Source organism: Camellia sinensis, chromosome 15, assembly GCF_055761805.1.
Source record: "Camellia sinensis isolate YWXY chromosome 15, ASM5576180v1, whole genome shotgun sequence".
Classification (NCBI taxonomy): domain Eukaryota; kingdom Viridiplantae; phylum Streptophyta; class Magnoliopsida; order Ericales; family Theaceae; genus Camellia; species Camellia sinensis.
In genome coordinates, this window is record NC_138975.1 from 10441316 (window position 1) to 10457420 (window position 16105).

Below are 16105 nucleotides of genomic sequence, written 5' to 3' on the forward strand. Positions count from 1 at the left end.
GGCATTTCCTACTCAAGGGCTTTTTGAAAGAAAATTGATTAGGTTATCCTTTACTCTAATAAAAATGCCCAAGAGGGGAGTTTCACCAAAAATCCCTAGTTTTATCTATGATTTTTTTTTTCTTCAATGAAAAAGGGTCCCATTTCTGAAATTTGCCTTGGACCCCCTAAATCTCCTAGTCGGTCCTACCTGTGGGGACGTATTACAGGTCCTGTGTGGATAATTTGAGCTGTTAAATGTGTAGAACTCATCGAGTACTATATGCCTACAAACAATCACGATGATCGGATATCAATTGTTACGTGATCAAATCAGTTTTGTATAAAAAAAAATATTGTGAAAAGATAACGATTGAAAGAAATCTGATCCGATAAGATAGCTATCGATATCGATCAAAGTGGTTTTTTACAGGCATATAGTACTTGACGAGTTATACATATTGAACGGTTTAGATTATCAAAACAGAACTCGTGGTGAGCCCCATGGGCTCAACAGTATCCTTCAGTCCGAACACGGATCAAAGGGAAGCCCAGCCCTAAAAGAAAATACAGTTAGTCACATTCACACATTTAGTATAATACCATTTGCTTGTTTGGTTTGGATCTTTAGGATTCACTTTTTAAAAAATTAATTTTTTTTATTTTTATTTTTACTGATTTTTTTTAATATTCTAAGCAATTTTTTTTTTTAATTTTTAGATACACCTAACATAAATACACTTAAAAGGTATAAATTTGTGAAAAATATCTTTACAAAATTCGCTAAATACCAACAATATAAATATATATATATATATATAAGAATTCAATATATTTTTTGTATTCTTGTATATTTATTGATTTTTATTTTTTATTTTTTTTTACAAATATTTTACTTTTTAGATACATCCAAGTAAAGTGCATTTAAAAAAGTAAAAAAATTCCTTAAAATTTTTAAAATATTAACTAAAAACAAAAAAAAAAGAAAAGTAAATAACTCAATTTCCAAAAAATTGAAACCAACCAAATGATTGATTTTTAATATTTTAATTCAAATATTTTTTATTAATAATTTATTAGTTGTATGAGTGAAAATATAATTTTGTCATCTTTTGTCAATTATAAAATATATTTATCTTTATTTAATTTTAATGCATTAATTTCAATCACCTTAGTCTTATTAAAAAAGAGTCAATGTACTCATGTTAAAAGTATAAGATTAAATGTACTCATGTTAAAAGTATAAGATTAATTGTATTTTTATCAAATCTCAAAAATGATAAGTGTAATTTACCCTAATTCATTTTATTTCAAATTACGAACCAAATTAGTACTTTCAACATAATACACACAAAAAAATGACTTGTTTAATTGAATTGTATTCAAAAGCATTAGTACTTTTTTTTAAAAAAATAATAATAATTGTGTTTTATTAAATATTTTAAAATAATTAATTGTGTTTTGTTTCATAGTATTCAAATATTTATCTATAAAAAGTGAATAAGTGCCTTCACATATTCGATATTCTATTAAAAATATTAATTACATTGATGATTTGAAATAAAATTATTGAATGGTATTACAAACATCAAATTATGAATAAACAGTGTAAAAAAAAAAAACTTTTCACATACTTAATTTAGGTTAGTGGGGTCGCAATCCAAGTCAGACCACCTGAATATTCACTTAGTGTGCAATTCAAGTTTTGTTACCAAAAAAGAGAGGAGCAAAAACACATTAAAAAAGGTGTATATGGTATGTTTTTCATAATTTTTTTTGCAAAATTTCATAACCACCACCACTGCAACTATCGTTGGTGACCCTCATTTCCATTTTTGGCAAGCCTCCCTGTCCCAACAATGCTCTCTACCCTCTCTCAAGTTGCACTTCTCTATCCCATCCCCATTATGAACCAATCCTACCCTCTCTATCATCATGAAAGAAAGAGAGAGATCAAGAAAGAAGAAGAAAAAATTAAAAAAAAATAAAGGGAAGGGAGCAAGATGGTTGCGTTGGTCGAATGTGACAAGCTGATTGGTCACCGATGAAAAAGTGACTGGGGATTGGAATTAATTAGGCACACTTCATTTATTTAAAAGGTTGTAATTTTATTGTTTTTCAAGTAAACCATTATTGAAATTAATTAAGTTGATCAAACATAAATAACTTACATTTGGATAAAATTTGTATTACAAAAAATTGCAAAGACAAATATGATTTAAACATGTATATAGTTAGCAATTAATCAAAATCTTAGTTTTTTAAAAATAAATATTGTGACCTTGTTTGGGAATCGACTATTTTTATTGATTTTTTAACTTTTTATAAAAAAAAAATGTGTAAAAGTATAAAAAAAAAAAAAAAGAAAAGAAAGTGATATGATACTTATAGTAATTTTTTGATTTCAAAACCATGTTGTACGTCTTTGATTGGAAAACAAATTATATTAGGGAAAAAAATTACTTCTCGTTAGAAAACATTGCCAAAAAAGTCACCATCCTCTAATAGCAGGACAAATAGGTAATCAGATCAAGATCCTCTCCAACCATATCCCTCCAGCCATCTATCCAACAGTTTGAAGCATACCTTGACATGTAACCCTAAACTAATCTGAGGGTTCAAATGCTTCCATGCAAGGACAGAGGCTGTAATATATTAGTAGAATGATGTCATTTTCAGTTGAATGCAGTAAAGATTGAAACAGTGTCATTTTTTGCTAACTGTAAGAAACTAGAACAAGGAAAAATCCGTTTCCACTTCCGTTTATCTCGGCAAAAGGTGGGTGTGAAGAGGAATTAGGGTTAGAATTTTAAGAAATTTTTTGATAATTTAAAAAAAGGAATAAAAGTGTAATAAGATAATTTTATAAAATTGTGTAAATAGAATTATCTTTTTGAAAATTTTAAAATTAATAATTTCAATGCTAAACTTAAATTTTGTTAACAAAAAATATATTATGTAATAAAATAATACTTAATTAAATTTTGAAATTATAAATTACCCACAAACTTATAAAATAATAATAAATAACAATTAAACACTTTTGTTTTGAGCATCACGAAACAAAAGTTGACACACATACACGCATAAGCACGCCTATATAAAAGGCAAGGAACCCAAACCCGCCCCTGCCCCCAGGCCCCCCATCTAGTCTTCTCTGCTCTCACTTCCATAAAAAATCCAAACCCTAATCCATTCAATCGTATTCTTTCTCTCGCCGACATATTGTCCCGATTGCTTGCTGGTGAAGCCGCTTCTTCGATTCAGATCCTTGTCTGCGCATCGGTCGATTTTGATTCGTTTGATGGCGTTGTAGAGATCGTACAGTTCGATCCCCAACCAGTGCGGTGTATGTAGGTATGGCGTTCTTGTAATGGGTTGCTCTCTATTTGTTTGTCCCAGTGGATTTGGCACCATGTTGTTTTGTGGAAACCCATCTACTTGAAACTCCATGAAATTGCCTTAGCCGTCTATTGAGTTCCAAAACCTAGCTAGGTATTATGTGATTATTCGCATTTTCGGATTTGGGTATAAAATAGTGCTGCTAGTGATGATGATTAATTTGATTAATTTTGAAAACTTCGGTTTAACTTTATTTTGTGTTCTAATTTTCTATTTTTTTTTTGGATTTTAGATATTTTTCAACACTAGCTCATTATGTTCTGTATATGATTGCACTAATTTTGTTTAATAATGGCAAATCGAATACACCGACCAATCGAATGGTTTCAAAATTATGCACGGTCAGCTCGGTTGTCTCCCTTGACCAGGCAAGATCGATTTACGTGGATGTTAACTCAAAAGCTTCGGTTTGCTTTTATTTTATGTTCAAAGTTTTATTTTTTGGGATTTTGGATATTTTTCAACGCTAGCTTATTATGTTCTATATATGATTGCACTAATTTTGTTTAATAATGGCAAACCGAATACATTGACTAGCTGAACCGTTTCAAAATTTTGCACGATCAGCTCGGTAGTCTCCCTTGACCAGTCAATATTGATTTACGTGAATGTCAACTCAAAGGCTTCAGTTTGCTTTTAAAAATTCTACAAATTTTTATTTTTTGGGATCTTGGATATTTTTTAATGCTAGGTTATTATGTTATGTGTGTGGTTGCACTAATTTGTTTAATAATGGCAAACTAAATACACTGACTAGACGAACTGTTTCAATCTTCTGCATGGTTGGCTTGGTTGTCTTCCTTGATCGGTCAAGATCGATTTATGTGAATGTCAAATCAAAAGCATTGGTTTGCTTTTATTTATGCTCCAATCAAAGCATCGGTTTGCTTTTATTTTATGCTCGAACCAAACTATTTCAAAATTCTACGTGGTTGGCTTGGATGTCTCGCTTGATCTCTCTGGATTGGTCAGGATTGATTTATGTAAATGTGAAATCAAACACTTAGGTTTAGCTTTATTTTGTGTTCTAATTTTCTTTTTTCTTTTTTCTTTTTTCTTTTTTCTTTTTCTTTTTTGAATTTTTGATATTTGTCAACACTAGGTTATTACGTTTTGTATATGGTTGCACTTATTTTGTTTAATAATGGCAAACCAAATACATCGACCCGCCGAATTGTTTCAAAATTCTGCACGGTCAATTCAGTTGTCTCCCTTGACCATGACAAAATCGATTTACATGAATGTCAACTTGGAAGCTTCGTTTTTTTTTTAAAATTTTACATTCCAATTTTTATTTGACAAAATCGATTTACATGAATGTCAACTTGGAAGCTTCGTTTTTTTTTTTAAATTTTACATTCCAATTTTTTATTTTTTTCAACGCTACCATATTATGTTTCGTATATCGCTTTCACTAATTTTGTTTAATATAATGGGAAACCGAATGCACCAACCAACCGAATCGTTTCAAAATTCTACACGGTTAGCTTGGTTGTCTCCCTTGACCAGTCAAGATCGATTTATGTGAATATCAAATCAAAAGCTTCGGTTTGCTTTTATTTTACGCTCCAAATTATATTTTTTTCAATGCTGGCTTATTATATTCTCTATATGGCTTGTCCTAATTTTGTTTGTTATATAATATAATGGCAAATCGAATACACCGACCAACCGAACCATTTCAAAATTCTGCAAGGTTGGCTTGGTTGTCCTACTTGATCTCCCTTGATTGGTCAGGTTCAACTTATGTAAATGTGAAATCAAAAACTTTGGTTTAGCTTTATTTTGTATTCTAATCTTCTTTGCTTTTTGGATTTTGGATATTTTTCAATGCTAGCTTATTATGTTCTGTATATGGTTGCACTAATTTTGTTTAATAATGGCAAACTGAATACACCAACTTGCCGAACCGTATCAAAATTTCGTACGGTCAGCTTGGTTGTCTCCCTTGACTAGTCAGGATCAATTTATGTGAATGTCCAATTGAATACTTCGGTTTGGTTTTATTTTATGTTCCAATTATTCTTTTATTCTTTTATTTTTTGGGATTTTGAATTTTTTTCATCACTAACTTATTATTTTCAGTATGTGGTTATCCTAATTTTGTTTAATAATGCCAAACTGAATACATCGACCAACCGAACCACTTCAAAATTTTGTATGGGTGGCTTTGTTGTCTCCCTTGATCTGTGAAAGACCGATTTATGTGAATGTGAAATCGAAAACTTTGGTTTAGCTTTAATTTGTGTTTTAATTTTCTTTTTCAATCTTTTTTTTTTTTTTGGATTGTGGATATTTTCAGTGCTAACTTATTATGTTCTGTGTAGGCCTTGCCCCAATTTTTATTTAATAATGGCAAACCGAATACACCGACCAACCAAGCCGTTTCAAAATTCTGCACGGTCAGCTTGATTGTCTCCTTTGACCATTTAGTATCAATTCATGTGGATGTCAAATCAAAAAAATCAATTTGGTTTGGTTTTATCTTCTAATTTTTCTTTTTTTCTATTTTTTTTATTTCGGATTATTTTTTGCACTAGCTTATTATCTTCTGTATATGGCTGCCCTAATTTTGTTTAATAATGCAAAATCGAATAGACTGACCAATCGAACTATTTCAAAATTCTACACAGGTTGTCTTTCGTTGTCTCTCTTGACCAGTCATGATCAATTTATGTGAATATCAAATCAAAAACTTCAGTTTGATTTTATTTTGGGTTCCAATTTTCTTTGGATTTTGCATTTTTATCAATGCTAGCTTATTAGGTTATGTATATGGTTTCCCTAATTTTGTTAGTAATGGCAAATTAAAGGGCGGGCCTGGCGTAGCAGTAAAGGTATCCCTTGGTGACCTGACGGTCATGGGTTCGAGTTGCAGAAACAGCCTCTTTGCTTGCGGAGGTAAGGCTGCGTACATCAACTTTTCCCCAGACCTCGCTTAAGCGGGAGTTTTGTGCACTGGATACACCTTTTAATGGCAAATTGAATACACTGACCAACCAAACTGTTTCAAAATTCTGCACGGTCATCTTGGTTGTCTCCCTTAATTGGTCGGGTAGGTTTTTTGTGAATTTCAATTTGATAAGTTTTGCTTGGTTGGAGAAACCACCCAAGACCTCGACCAAACTACACTAATTTCAATCCTACTTGTAACATAGCAGGAATGTTCGGACTTCTATATTCTCAAGAAACCCCACTTTAGACCGCAACCAAACTGCACTTATTTCACCACTACTAACACAGCATGTAAGTTGAGGATCCCTAAATTCTAGACTTGCAGGTTTCTTGTAACGTCCATTGGTTCTCTGGATCTTTGGTCCATGTTGCTTCAAACTTAAAATATTGTTTTATGGCTAATTTTTGTCATACTTTATTACGGGTGATGAGAGGATGATGATCAGATTTAATATTTTGATAAATGCCGAATAAGAGAGTTTGGGAAAATGACCATCCAAGATGCCATTTGCCAGGCAATATCGAACCTTTCTTGATTATCGGGGTACCGTAATTTATCTAAGTAAAAGGATACCTATAAATTAGTTATGGTTTTGTTTTATGTTCCAATTTTTCTTTTTCTTTCTTTCTTTCTTTCTTTCTTTTTTTTTTTTTTTTTTTTTGTGTGCGTTGGATTGTGGATTTTTTTAAATGCTTGCTTATTATGTTCTGTAGATGGCTTGCCCTATTTTTGTTTAATAATACCAAATCAAATACACCAATCAACCGAACTGTTTCAAAATTTTGCTTGGTTTGCTTTGGTTGTCTTCCCTGACCAATCAGGATCAATTTATGTGAATGTGAAATTGAAAACTTTGGTTTGGTGTTGAAAACTTTGGTTTGGTGGAGAAACCACCCAAGACATTGACTGAACTGCACTGATTTCAATCCTATTTATAACATAGTGGGAATGTTAGGACCTCTAAATTTTATAGTTGCATGGTTTTTGCAACGCCCGTTGGCACTCTGGATCTCAGTCCACGTAGCTTCATTCTTGAAGAATCGTTTAATGGCTAATTTTCCTCCTACTACATCAAGAATGATGATAATGATCAAATTCAATTCTAACACAACACAAAAGTTGAGGACACCTTAATTCTAGAGTTGCTTGTTTCCTTGTTACACCCAATGGTCCACATAACTTTAAACTTAAAAGATTGTTTATGGCTTATTTTTTGTTACTTTATGCAGAACTGTGAGAGAATGATATGATCATGTAGCTAGTAAATGACAACTATGAGTGTTTGGGAAAATGGAATCTAAGATGCATTTTCTAGGCTCCTATCCAACCTTTCTTGAATATAGGTTGGCTTATTGTGTTCTGTATATAGTTTGCCTTGACTTTATTGAACAATGCAAACTGAATACACTGACAGACCGAATCGTTTTCAAAATTTCACAATGTCGGCTTAGTTCTCTTCCCTGACTAGGATAAATTTATGTAAATGTCAAATCAAAATCTTTGGTTTGGTGGGGGAAACCCCACCCTAGACCTCGACCAAACTGCACTTATTTTCACCCCTACTTCTAACACGGCATGAAAGTGGACCCCTATATTCTCGAATTGCATCCTTCCTGCAATACCTGATGGGCTCTCTCAATCTTTGCCCCACATTGGTTTAAACTTAGAAGATCGTTTTTATGGCTAATTTTTGTCCTGCATTGTTTAGGACAGTGAGGCAATGATCAGAATCAATATTTGGTAGATGACAGAATAAGAGAGTTTGGGAGAATGGACATGCAATATGCATTAGCCAGGTCCCTATCTAACCTTTCTAACCTTTCCTAATTATTGGTATATTGTGCTCAACAATTTATCCAAGTAGAGGAGTTACTTGTAAAGTAATTATTATGGTTTTATTTTGTGTTCCAATTTTTCTTTTCTTTTCTCTTTGTTTCTTTTTTTATTTTTCTTTTTATTTTGGATTTTTGTTTTTGTTACTTAAAAGCTTCTGTGTGGTGGAGAAATCACCTAGACCTCCGCCAAACTACATTGATTTCTCCCCTACTCCTAACACAACGTAAAAGTTGGGAACCCTAAATTCTCAAGTTGCATGCTTCTTGCAACACCCAGTGGGTCTCTAGATCTATAATTCACATAGCTTCAAACTTAAAAGGTCATTTTATGGCTAATTTTTCTTATACTTTATCTAGAACAATGTGATAATTATTAGATTCACTAGTTGGTAAATGACAAATAAGAGCATTTGGGAAAATGTAAAACCAAGATTTTGCATTAGCTAGACCCTATCCAACCATTCCTGAATATTGGTACCCTTACTCTTTGATTTTTCCAAGTAAAGGAGTGTCATGTAAAGGAGTTATGGTTTTATTTTGTGTTCCGATTTTTGTTTCTATATATCGTTTGCTCTGATTTTGTTAAACAATGGCAAATTGAATACTCTTACTGACCGCTTAGATTTCAGTCGGTTTGGTTCTCTCCCCTGATCGGTCACAATTGATTTATATTATCCGCAAGCTGTACCAATTTCACCCCTACGTCTAACCCAGTGTGAAAGTTGGAGACCCCTTTTTGTTTTGGAGTTTAATGCTTTTTGCAACTCCCAAGGACTCTTTGGATCTTTGGACCACATAGCTTCAAACTCGAAAGATCATCTTTTTGTTAATTTTTCTCCTACTTCATCAAGAACAATGAGAGAATGTTTAGATTCAATTCTAACATAAAGTGAAAGTTGAGGACCCCTTAATTATGGAGTTGTAAGTTAATTACATATATTTGTGTCTCATAAAATTTTCATAATTTTCTGAGAGATCGTTTGATGTTTCTGTTTCGTTGTCATAGTTGCTGGTTTGTCTCGATCATGTCATTGTCTCATGTTTAGTTTAGGATTGTCATGTATTAATCATGTTTTGTCTTGTTTTCTGCCATGATTGCATACTTGTTAATTTTCATGATAGTCTAGTGTTTGATTGGCATCATTATAGTTGTTAGTTTCTATTTTTATTTTATTTTATTTTTTTGCGAAACACTAATTTAACTAATTGAACCAATGAAATTGAGTGAAGTCATCTTGCATATTAAAGTCTAACAAATTCCTAATGAAATTGACTAAAGGATAACTTGTCAACTGGGCAAGATGGGTGCCTCACACCTTCCTAATTTGTACCTTGGACTCCGATTGTAGTTTCCTTGGTTGTATCTTGTGTTTTATCTATAAAGTCAAGTTTTTGTTTTTGTTTTTGTTTTGTTTCTTCTTCTATTTTAGGATTATATTGGGTTTCCTAGTGGTACTTTGAGAAAAAATTAGCTGGAAGCTCCATCGAATGGATCTCTGTTTCTCGCGACAATTACTAACTATTACATTTTCTTCTTGATTCAAAGTTTGAATCATTTGGATTAAATATTCAAGTCTTTTTACATCTCTGGTAGTTTTAAATTCTTATTCTAAAGACTGGAGTGTCCTATACTTTCATAGTCTTCATATTTTTATGTGAATCTTTGTTCATTATATTTCTCTTCTATAGGAATTCTTACACTAAATGATACACTGAAGCATTTTCTTCCTTCAAATTTTAGAATGAGATTTTCGTCTAATAACTTCATAGTTCGAGAATACTTCTAAATGCTGGACTTCTTTTTTTTTTTTTTTGGTTTCCATTTATTCAGAAACTAAATATTTCCCCATTGAGTGATTTTTGGTTGATAGCCTGTTTTAAATGAAAGGAGTTCTTCCCCTTTTTTGACTAAACAAATTATTTGCCATTTTTTAACACATTAACTTAAGTACACTCGTCAAATTTAAAAAACTTGATTCATGAGTTGTTGGTGTGACTCTAAGCATCTCTAATATCAATCATGAAATTTAGAATTGCATTAAAGAACAATTTGTTTACTTGTGTTAGCTTGTGCAACTCTCAATAGGCTTCAATGCTATCATCATCTCCTAAAGATACATAAGAGTATTTGGAGTGGAATATGTATATTTCTGTGTATGTTTATATTTTGTCAAATCAAACAATTTCTCTCTCTTTACAAGTTCTCTATCAAACTTCAAACAAACTTCCAAGAAATTACACCTTATATACTTTTTACTTATTTTTCACAATAAAATGTCATAATAAAAATTACAAAGTATCATAACAAAAATCACAAAGTATCATAACATTATCATCCCTAACTTTTCCCTAACTTTAGAGTGCACATCATAAATTTATTATTCATAATTTTACCACAAAATATCATAACATACATTACAGATAATCATAATTTTTATGATAAAAAATCATAATTTTTTTATAATGTACATCTTTTTAAAAGGTGCATCACTACAAACAAAGTGAATAATATCAAATTTATTAATATTTTTATCACGCTGTATTTATTTGAAACGAACAAATGTACACATATGTCTTTTGATCAAAAGAAACATAACTAAACACAACATAAGAACACATAGAATGGTGTCCATACGATTACATATTTCAACTTCTTCAAGAAAATGTAGAGTAAATACAAAAATTTAGATTCAAATTTGACATCCCACATTCAAAAAAACAAAAAAACAAAAAAAAAAAATTGACATCCTAAGCCCAAAATGTGGTGTCTTTCATTAATATGACCAAAATATGTCAAATCAAATTGTATGAAATTTTTATATAAAATTTGATATTTATATGTAAAAAATGGTATTTATCATAAAATAAATATTTTTAATCGTTTAGCCTCCCAATCCATGTCACAATGCCAAGTCCGTAAGTACGGAGATTCTTTTTGGTTGGAAATCACAACTAGAGTTGGGTCTCTATGAGCTCACCACAGGATCACCTCATTATCTAAATCGTTTATCTTCTATGGCTCTCTAACAGATTATCCATGCCAAATCAGGTTGATCAAGTAATTATAATCACATGATTGGTTCATATTTATTTTCAAAAAAATGCATGGCAAGTATAATTTTGAAAACAGACTGTCCATTATTTTGAGGACAAATGTGATATCATCACGTGATTACGATTATTCGATCAATCTAATTTTTTTACATAAATTATCTGGTGGCAAGGCACCCGTCCATGCTGGTGGCAACATTCCAGTTTGCTCATGAACAGTCTTAAACAATGGAACATCCTATAAACAACCGCAACCTCCTTCATAGCACCACCCTCACCGCCACCACCATTAGTCCAAATACTAATTTTATGCTGCAGCCCACGAACCGCCTCGCCATTAATCTTGGCAATCTCCTGAAACATCCCACCATTGATCATCAAGTAATCTCTAAGAGCATTGTAATTCCCTCCCAACGCATCCAAAAGCATGCATATATAAACCCCTTGGGCTTGTCCGAGCGCTACAAGCCCTGCAGCTTCTTTTTGTTTAGCATATAATTCTCCATCAGCGAGTTGTTGGAGGGCATAGAAAGCAGCCTCAGCCGTGGCTTTTTGGGCCTGGGCTTCTTTCTCTTTCTCATACAGAATTGCTTCGGCTGCTTTCTGTTTGTTATAGAGCTCCCAGTTTGCCTCTTGTACCTTTGTTTTTCATCAAAATGGTTAATTCCAAGTTTTTTACGGAATGCTAATTGGATATTGGTGAAATAAATGAAAAATGATATACAAGTACAATTTCTAGACTCATTATGTTTAAATGATATGATTGGTCGATAATTAGAAAAAAAGATGAGAGAAAGTGTTACATGATGATACGGAAATTTTAATGAAAATTCTAATCATACCAAAATTTTCGGACACAATTAATGATGTAATTGTTTCACTCAACAAAGTGACGTGATATAACTGTTTTACTCAAATTTTTTTTATTTTTTTTTTGGTATAAAAAATTTTAGGTGAGGGAAGGCTATCTCAGTCCAAGGTTAGGGCAAGCCACCAAGGAGGACTACTGGTAGTACTGGGAATTAAACCTAAGTCTTAAAGACGAAGAGTTTGATCCTTACCAACTTAACCAATGCCCGTTGGCTGTTTTACTCAACTTTAACTGATGCAAATTGATAGCTATTAATCTTAGAAAAATGATATACAAACCCGCTTTATAGACCTATTTCTAGACCGAGTAATGTGTCAACAAAAATGTCTAAGACTCCCTTTTTTTCACATCCCCTTTGACCCCCTCTCTTTCTCATTGGTTGGATTTTCTTTTTCTTTTTTTTTTTTGTTTCCCTTGTCCTTCAATCACCACCTGTCACGCTGTGATACCCCTGTTCCGTAGTATGCTAATTGGTCCTTAAATTGAGTAGGATTATGTGTTTATCATGATTTTATGTGCCATTATGTGAATATATGTGATTTTGAAGTTTTATCTGTTCACCGTAGGAATATCTGTTTGACTAATCAACTTTGGAAATTTAATCGAGGGCCTTATCGGCCACAGAACCCGAAATTGATTACGCCATTGTGATTGGCATAATTTTTAGAGCCTACGGTGAAATTTAATTGAAAAATTGATTCGAACCAGATTAAGTTGATTAAATTGGTAAATTGGTGCCCAATTATTTACTAATATTATATTGACTTAGTGGGACTTGCCATATTTGAGCACTACACCTTATTTCTCTCCCTTAGCTTATTTTAGCTGATTCTTGAACTCAATTTGAGAGGGAGAGCCGACTATAGGGAGGGAGAAAGAGGGATTGTGCAACTTTGGTCTTGAAACTTGGAGATTGGAAGCCTAAGTCAAGATTTGATCATAGATTGTGAGAATCAAGCTCCTAGGTGAGTGATTCTTGGATTATAATTGTAATTTTGTGCATGTCCAAGCTATCTTGGTGATCAAGAACAAGATTGTGATGAAGTTGAGTTGTGTTTGTTGAATTGAGGCTTAATATGTGCATGCATGTAAGAAATACCTTGAAATTTGCATGTTTAAGCACAAATGTGTATAACCCATGTGAAATGTTAAAAGGAAACTCATGTTTTGATCACCATTGGTGTTATCTAAGTTGAGAATGTGGCTAATCCATCACATGCATGTACAAATTGAGAAGACATGAGTTTGAATGCATGAATTGGTTATGTTAATGATTGAGTTTAACATATTTTGGGACATGCATGTAGATAAATTATGAAATTGAGCTTCAATATGTTGTAATTCTATGTTTGTACCATGTTAGTATATGATTATGTGAAGTTTGGACCGAAATCCTGCATTTAGAGCCTTTGAATGTCAAGATGAAACTCAAGAACTCAATCTGGAAAACCCAGATTTTCGATGTCCGCTGGAGCGGGTGAAGTGACGCTCGAGCGGAGAAATCGAGCTCCCAGCAGTTTTTGCAGACATGGTTCCCGCTCGAGCGGGGAAGTTGACGCTCGAGCGTGGGAGCTATTTTGTCAGGCCTTCCGCTCGAGCGTATTTTTCATGCAACCAATACGTTTGCAGGCCTTGAGGGTCCGCTCGAGCGGGTAAATTGACGCTCGAGCGGGGACCCTAATTTCTGGAATTTTGTTCATGCGTTCTGTGTTTCGTTTTCCGTTCTCTTTCACTTGTAATCACTCTTCGGCGTGTGTTAAACATTATAAATGAGTTAATGAGATAAGAATAAAGCCTAAAGAAGAATATGTGAATTAAGGGACGGATTGAATGGTTAATGACCCTTTTGTGTGCATGGAATGTGTAGGGTCAAGCTCCAGGGCGAATCCACAAGCCGATCACTGTGAGTAATATCAATATTTGAAAGCTTGTCAATGTCCAATTGTTATTCCCTTATAAACTTTATGGGTTGTTAATTGGGATTGTGGACAAAAGTTTGACAGGGATCAATGAATGGACCAAAGGTCGTTTTGATAAGAATGAATGGACCGAAGGTCGTTTTGATAAGAATGAATGGACCGAAGGTCGTTTTGATAAGAATGAATGGACCGAAGGTCGTTTGGATGTATATGAATGGACCAAAGGTCGTTTAGATGAATATGAATGGACCAAAGGTCGTTCTGTCATGAATGAGTGGGCCGAAGGCCGTTTTGACGTAAATGAATGGGCTAAAAGTCGTTTTGACATAAATGGATGGGCCGAAGGCCGTTTGACATAAATGAATGGGCCGGAGGCCGTTTTGACAAGAACAAAAACCTGAATGGGCCAAAGGCCAGCACGTTGGAACTACAGTCACTTGATCTAAATTTTGTATAAGTATATATATAATATACATGTTAACTAGAAATGTGAATTGGGCCAAAGGCCGTTTGGAACATGTTGTTCTACATTGTTATGTAACTGTCATATTTGATATTATTCACTGGGCTATCGCTCACGCTCATTCATGTGTTTGTAGGTGAGCCAAGGGAAGTCCAAACCCAGCCCCAGTGAAGTCTGCTAGGAAAACATCCGAGTTTTGTGGAAGTCAGCCTTGCGTCTCACTCTTGAGACCTACCCTTGCCTTTTTGCTACGTAATTATATTTTGTCTTGCCAGCAAGGACTTTATGTATATCTGTAAATAGTCTGTCATAGGTTGACTCGTTTTGGATGATCCTATCTGTAATGAATTTGTGGAACTGTACTTTTGATGTGGGTTATTAACGTAACTGAATATGGTCTGTTAATGTGCATATAAGCACGGCTCTATGGACAAAGTTTTTATTTATTGCTTCCGTTTGGCCCCTTTACTCTGACAAGTCATGTCTGTTTTGGTCTGAGGCCGTAGGTAATCTCAAGATTGCTGGCCGGTTATGTCTTTAACCCATAGGGGCGGGTTCGGGTCGTGACACACGCCCTCAAAATAAACCCATTATATAAATATCATTGACATGCAATATTTAAAGAAAACAATTCATTAATTCATTCATCAGAGTATTACTAAATAAAAGCATTCCATGTAACATCAAATTCAATGCCCTACGGGCTAACATCATTCCAAGCCAACACTTGGACACAAAAAATATGAGTTCTAACTCAAATACAAGTAAAGCCCTAGGCTTGAATGTTTACATGTACTAACAAATAAAAACAATTAACTAAAGATAGTCTTCAAACTCCAAAAGCCAAATCCTCCCAAGCTAAGTCCTTGGAGGTAACTTATCACCTGAACCTGAAAATGATGTTCCCGTAAAGGGTGAGCCACAGCCCAGTAGAAAAATACTAAACCAAATATAAGCATTGAATAAAGCTATAGCATTCAATAGATGGTTAACCAAGATAATCAATTATAACTTAACACAGTCCCATTATAACTTAACACAGTCCCATGACACTAATGTCTATGACATGTTTCAATTCCCATTATTATCAATATGGCTCAGAATCTGGCCAAACTTACAACAGTGAACTATATATCATATTCACATTACTTCCAATATCACATTACTTCCAATGTCAACAACACAGATGAGACTCAGGCTCATATCAAAACACTTTATACTTCCCGTTTGATACACATTGTAGTGCTGTATCAATAACATGTAAAAACACTTCAATATAATAAGCACACCTAATAGTGATGCTAATGGAGTCCATCCCCTATCTCCTCCCAAACAAAATCCGGTTTAGAGGTCCATCCCCTATCTTTCCCTAAACCGTGGAGTACATCCCCTATCTCCTCCCAAACAATATGCATATGCAATGCTCAATCAATACATGTAATTTCTGTATTAATTCAATAGTCTAAATTTATGACTTAAACAAATTGATTAGTTTCAATTTTCCCTAATCCACATGCAATGTCTACAACAAGCACGACTATCCTCCACCGATAGCCCAAAACAGTTATTTCTAGACTGGAAATAAATATATCAACAATTCAATAGGCGAGTGATTTTAATTATCCAACTA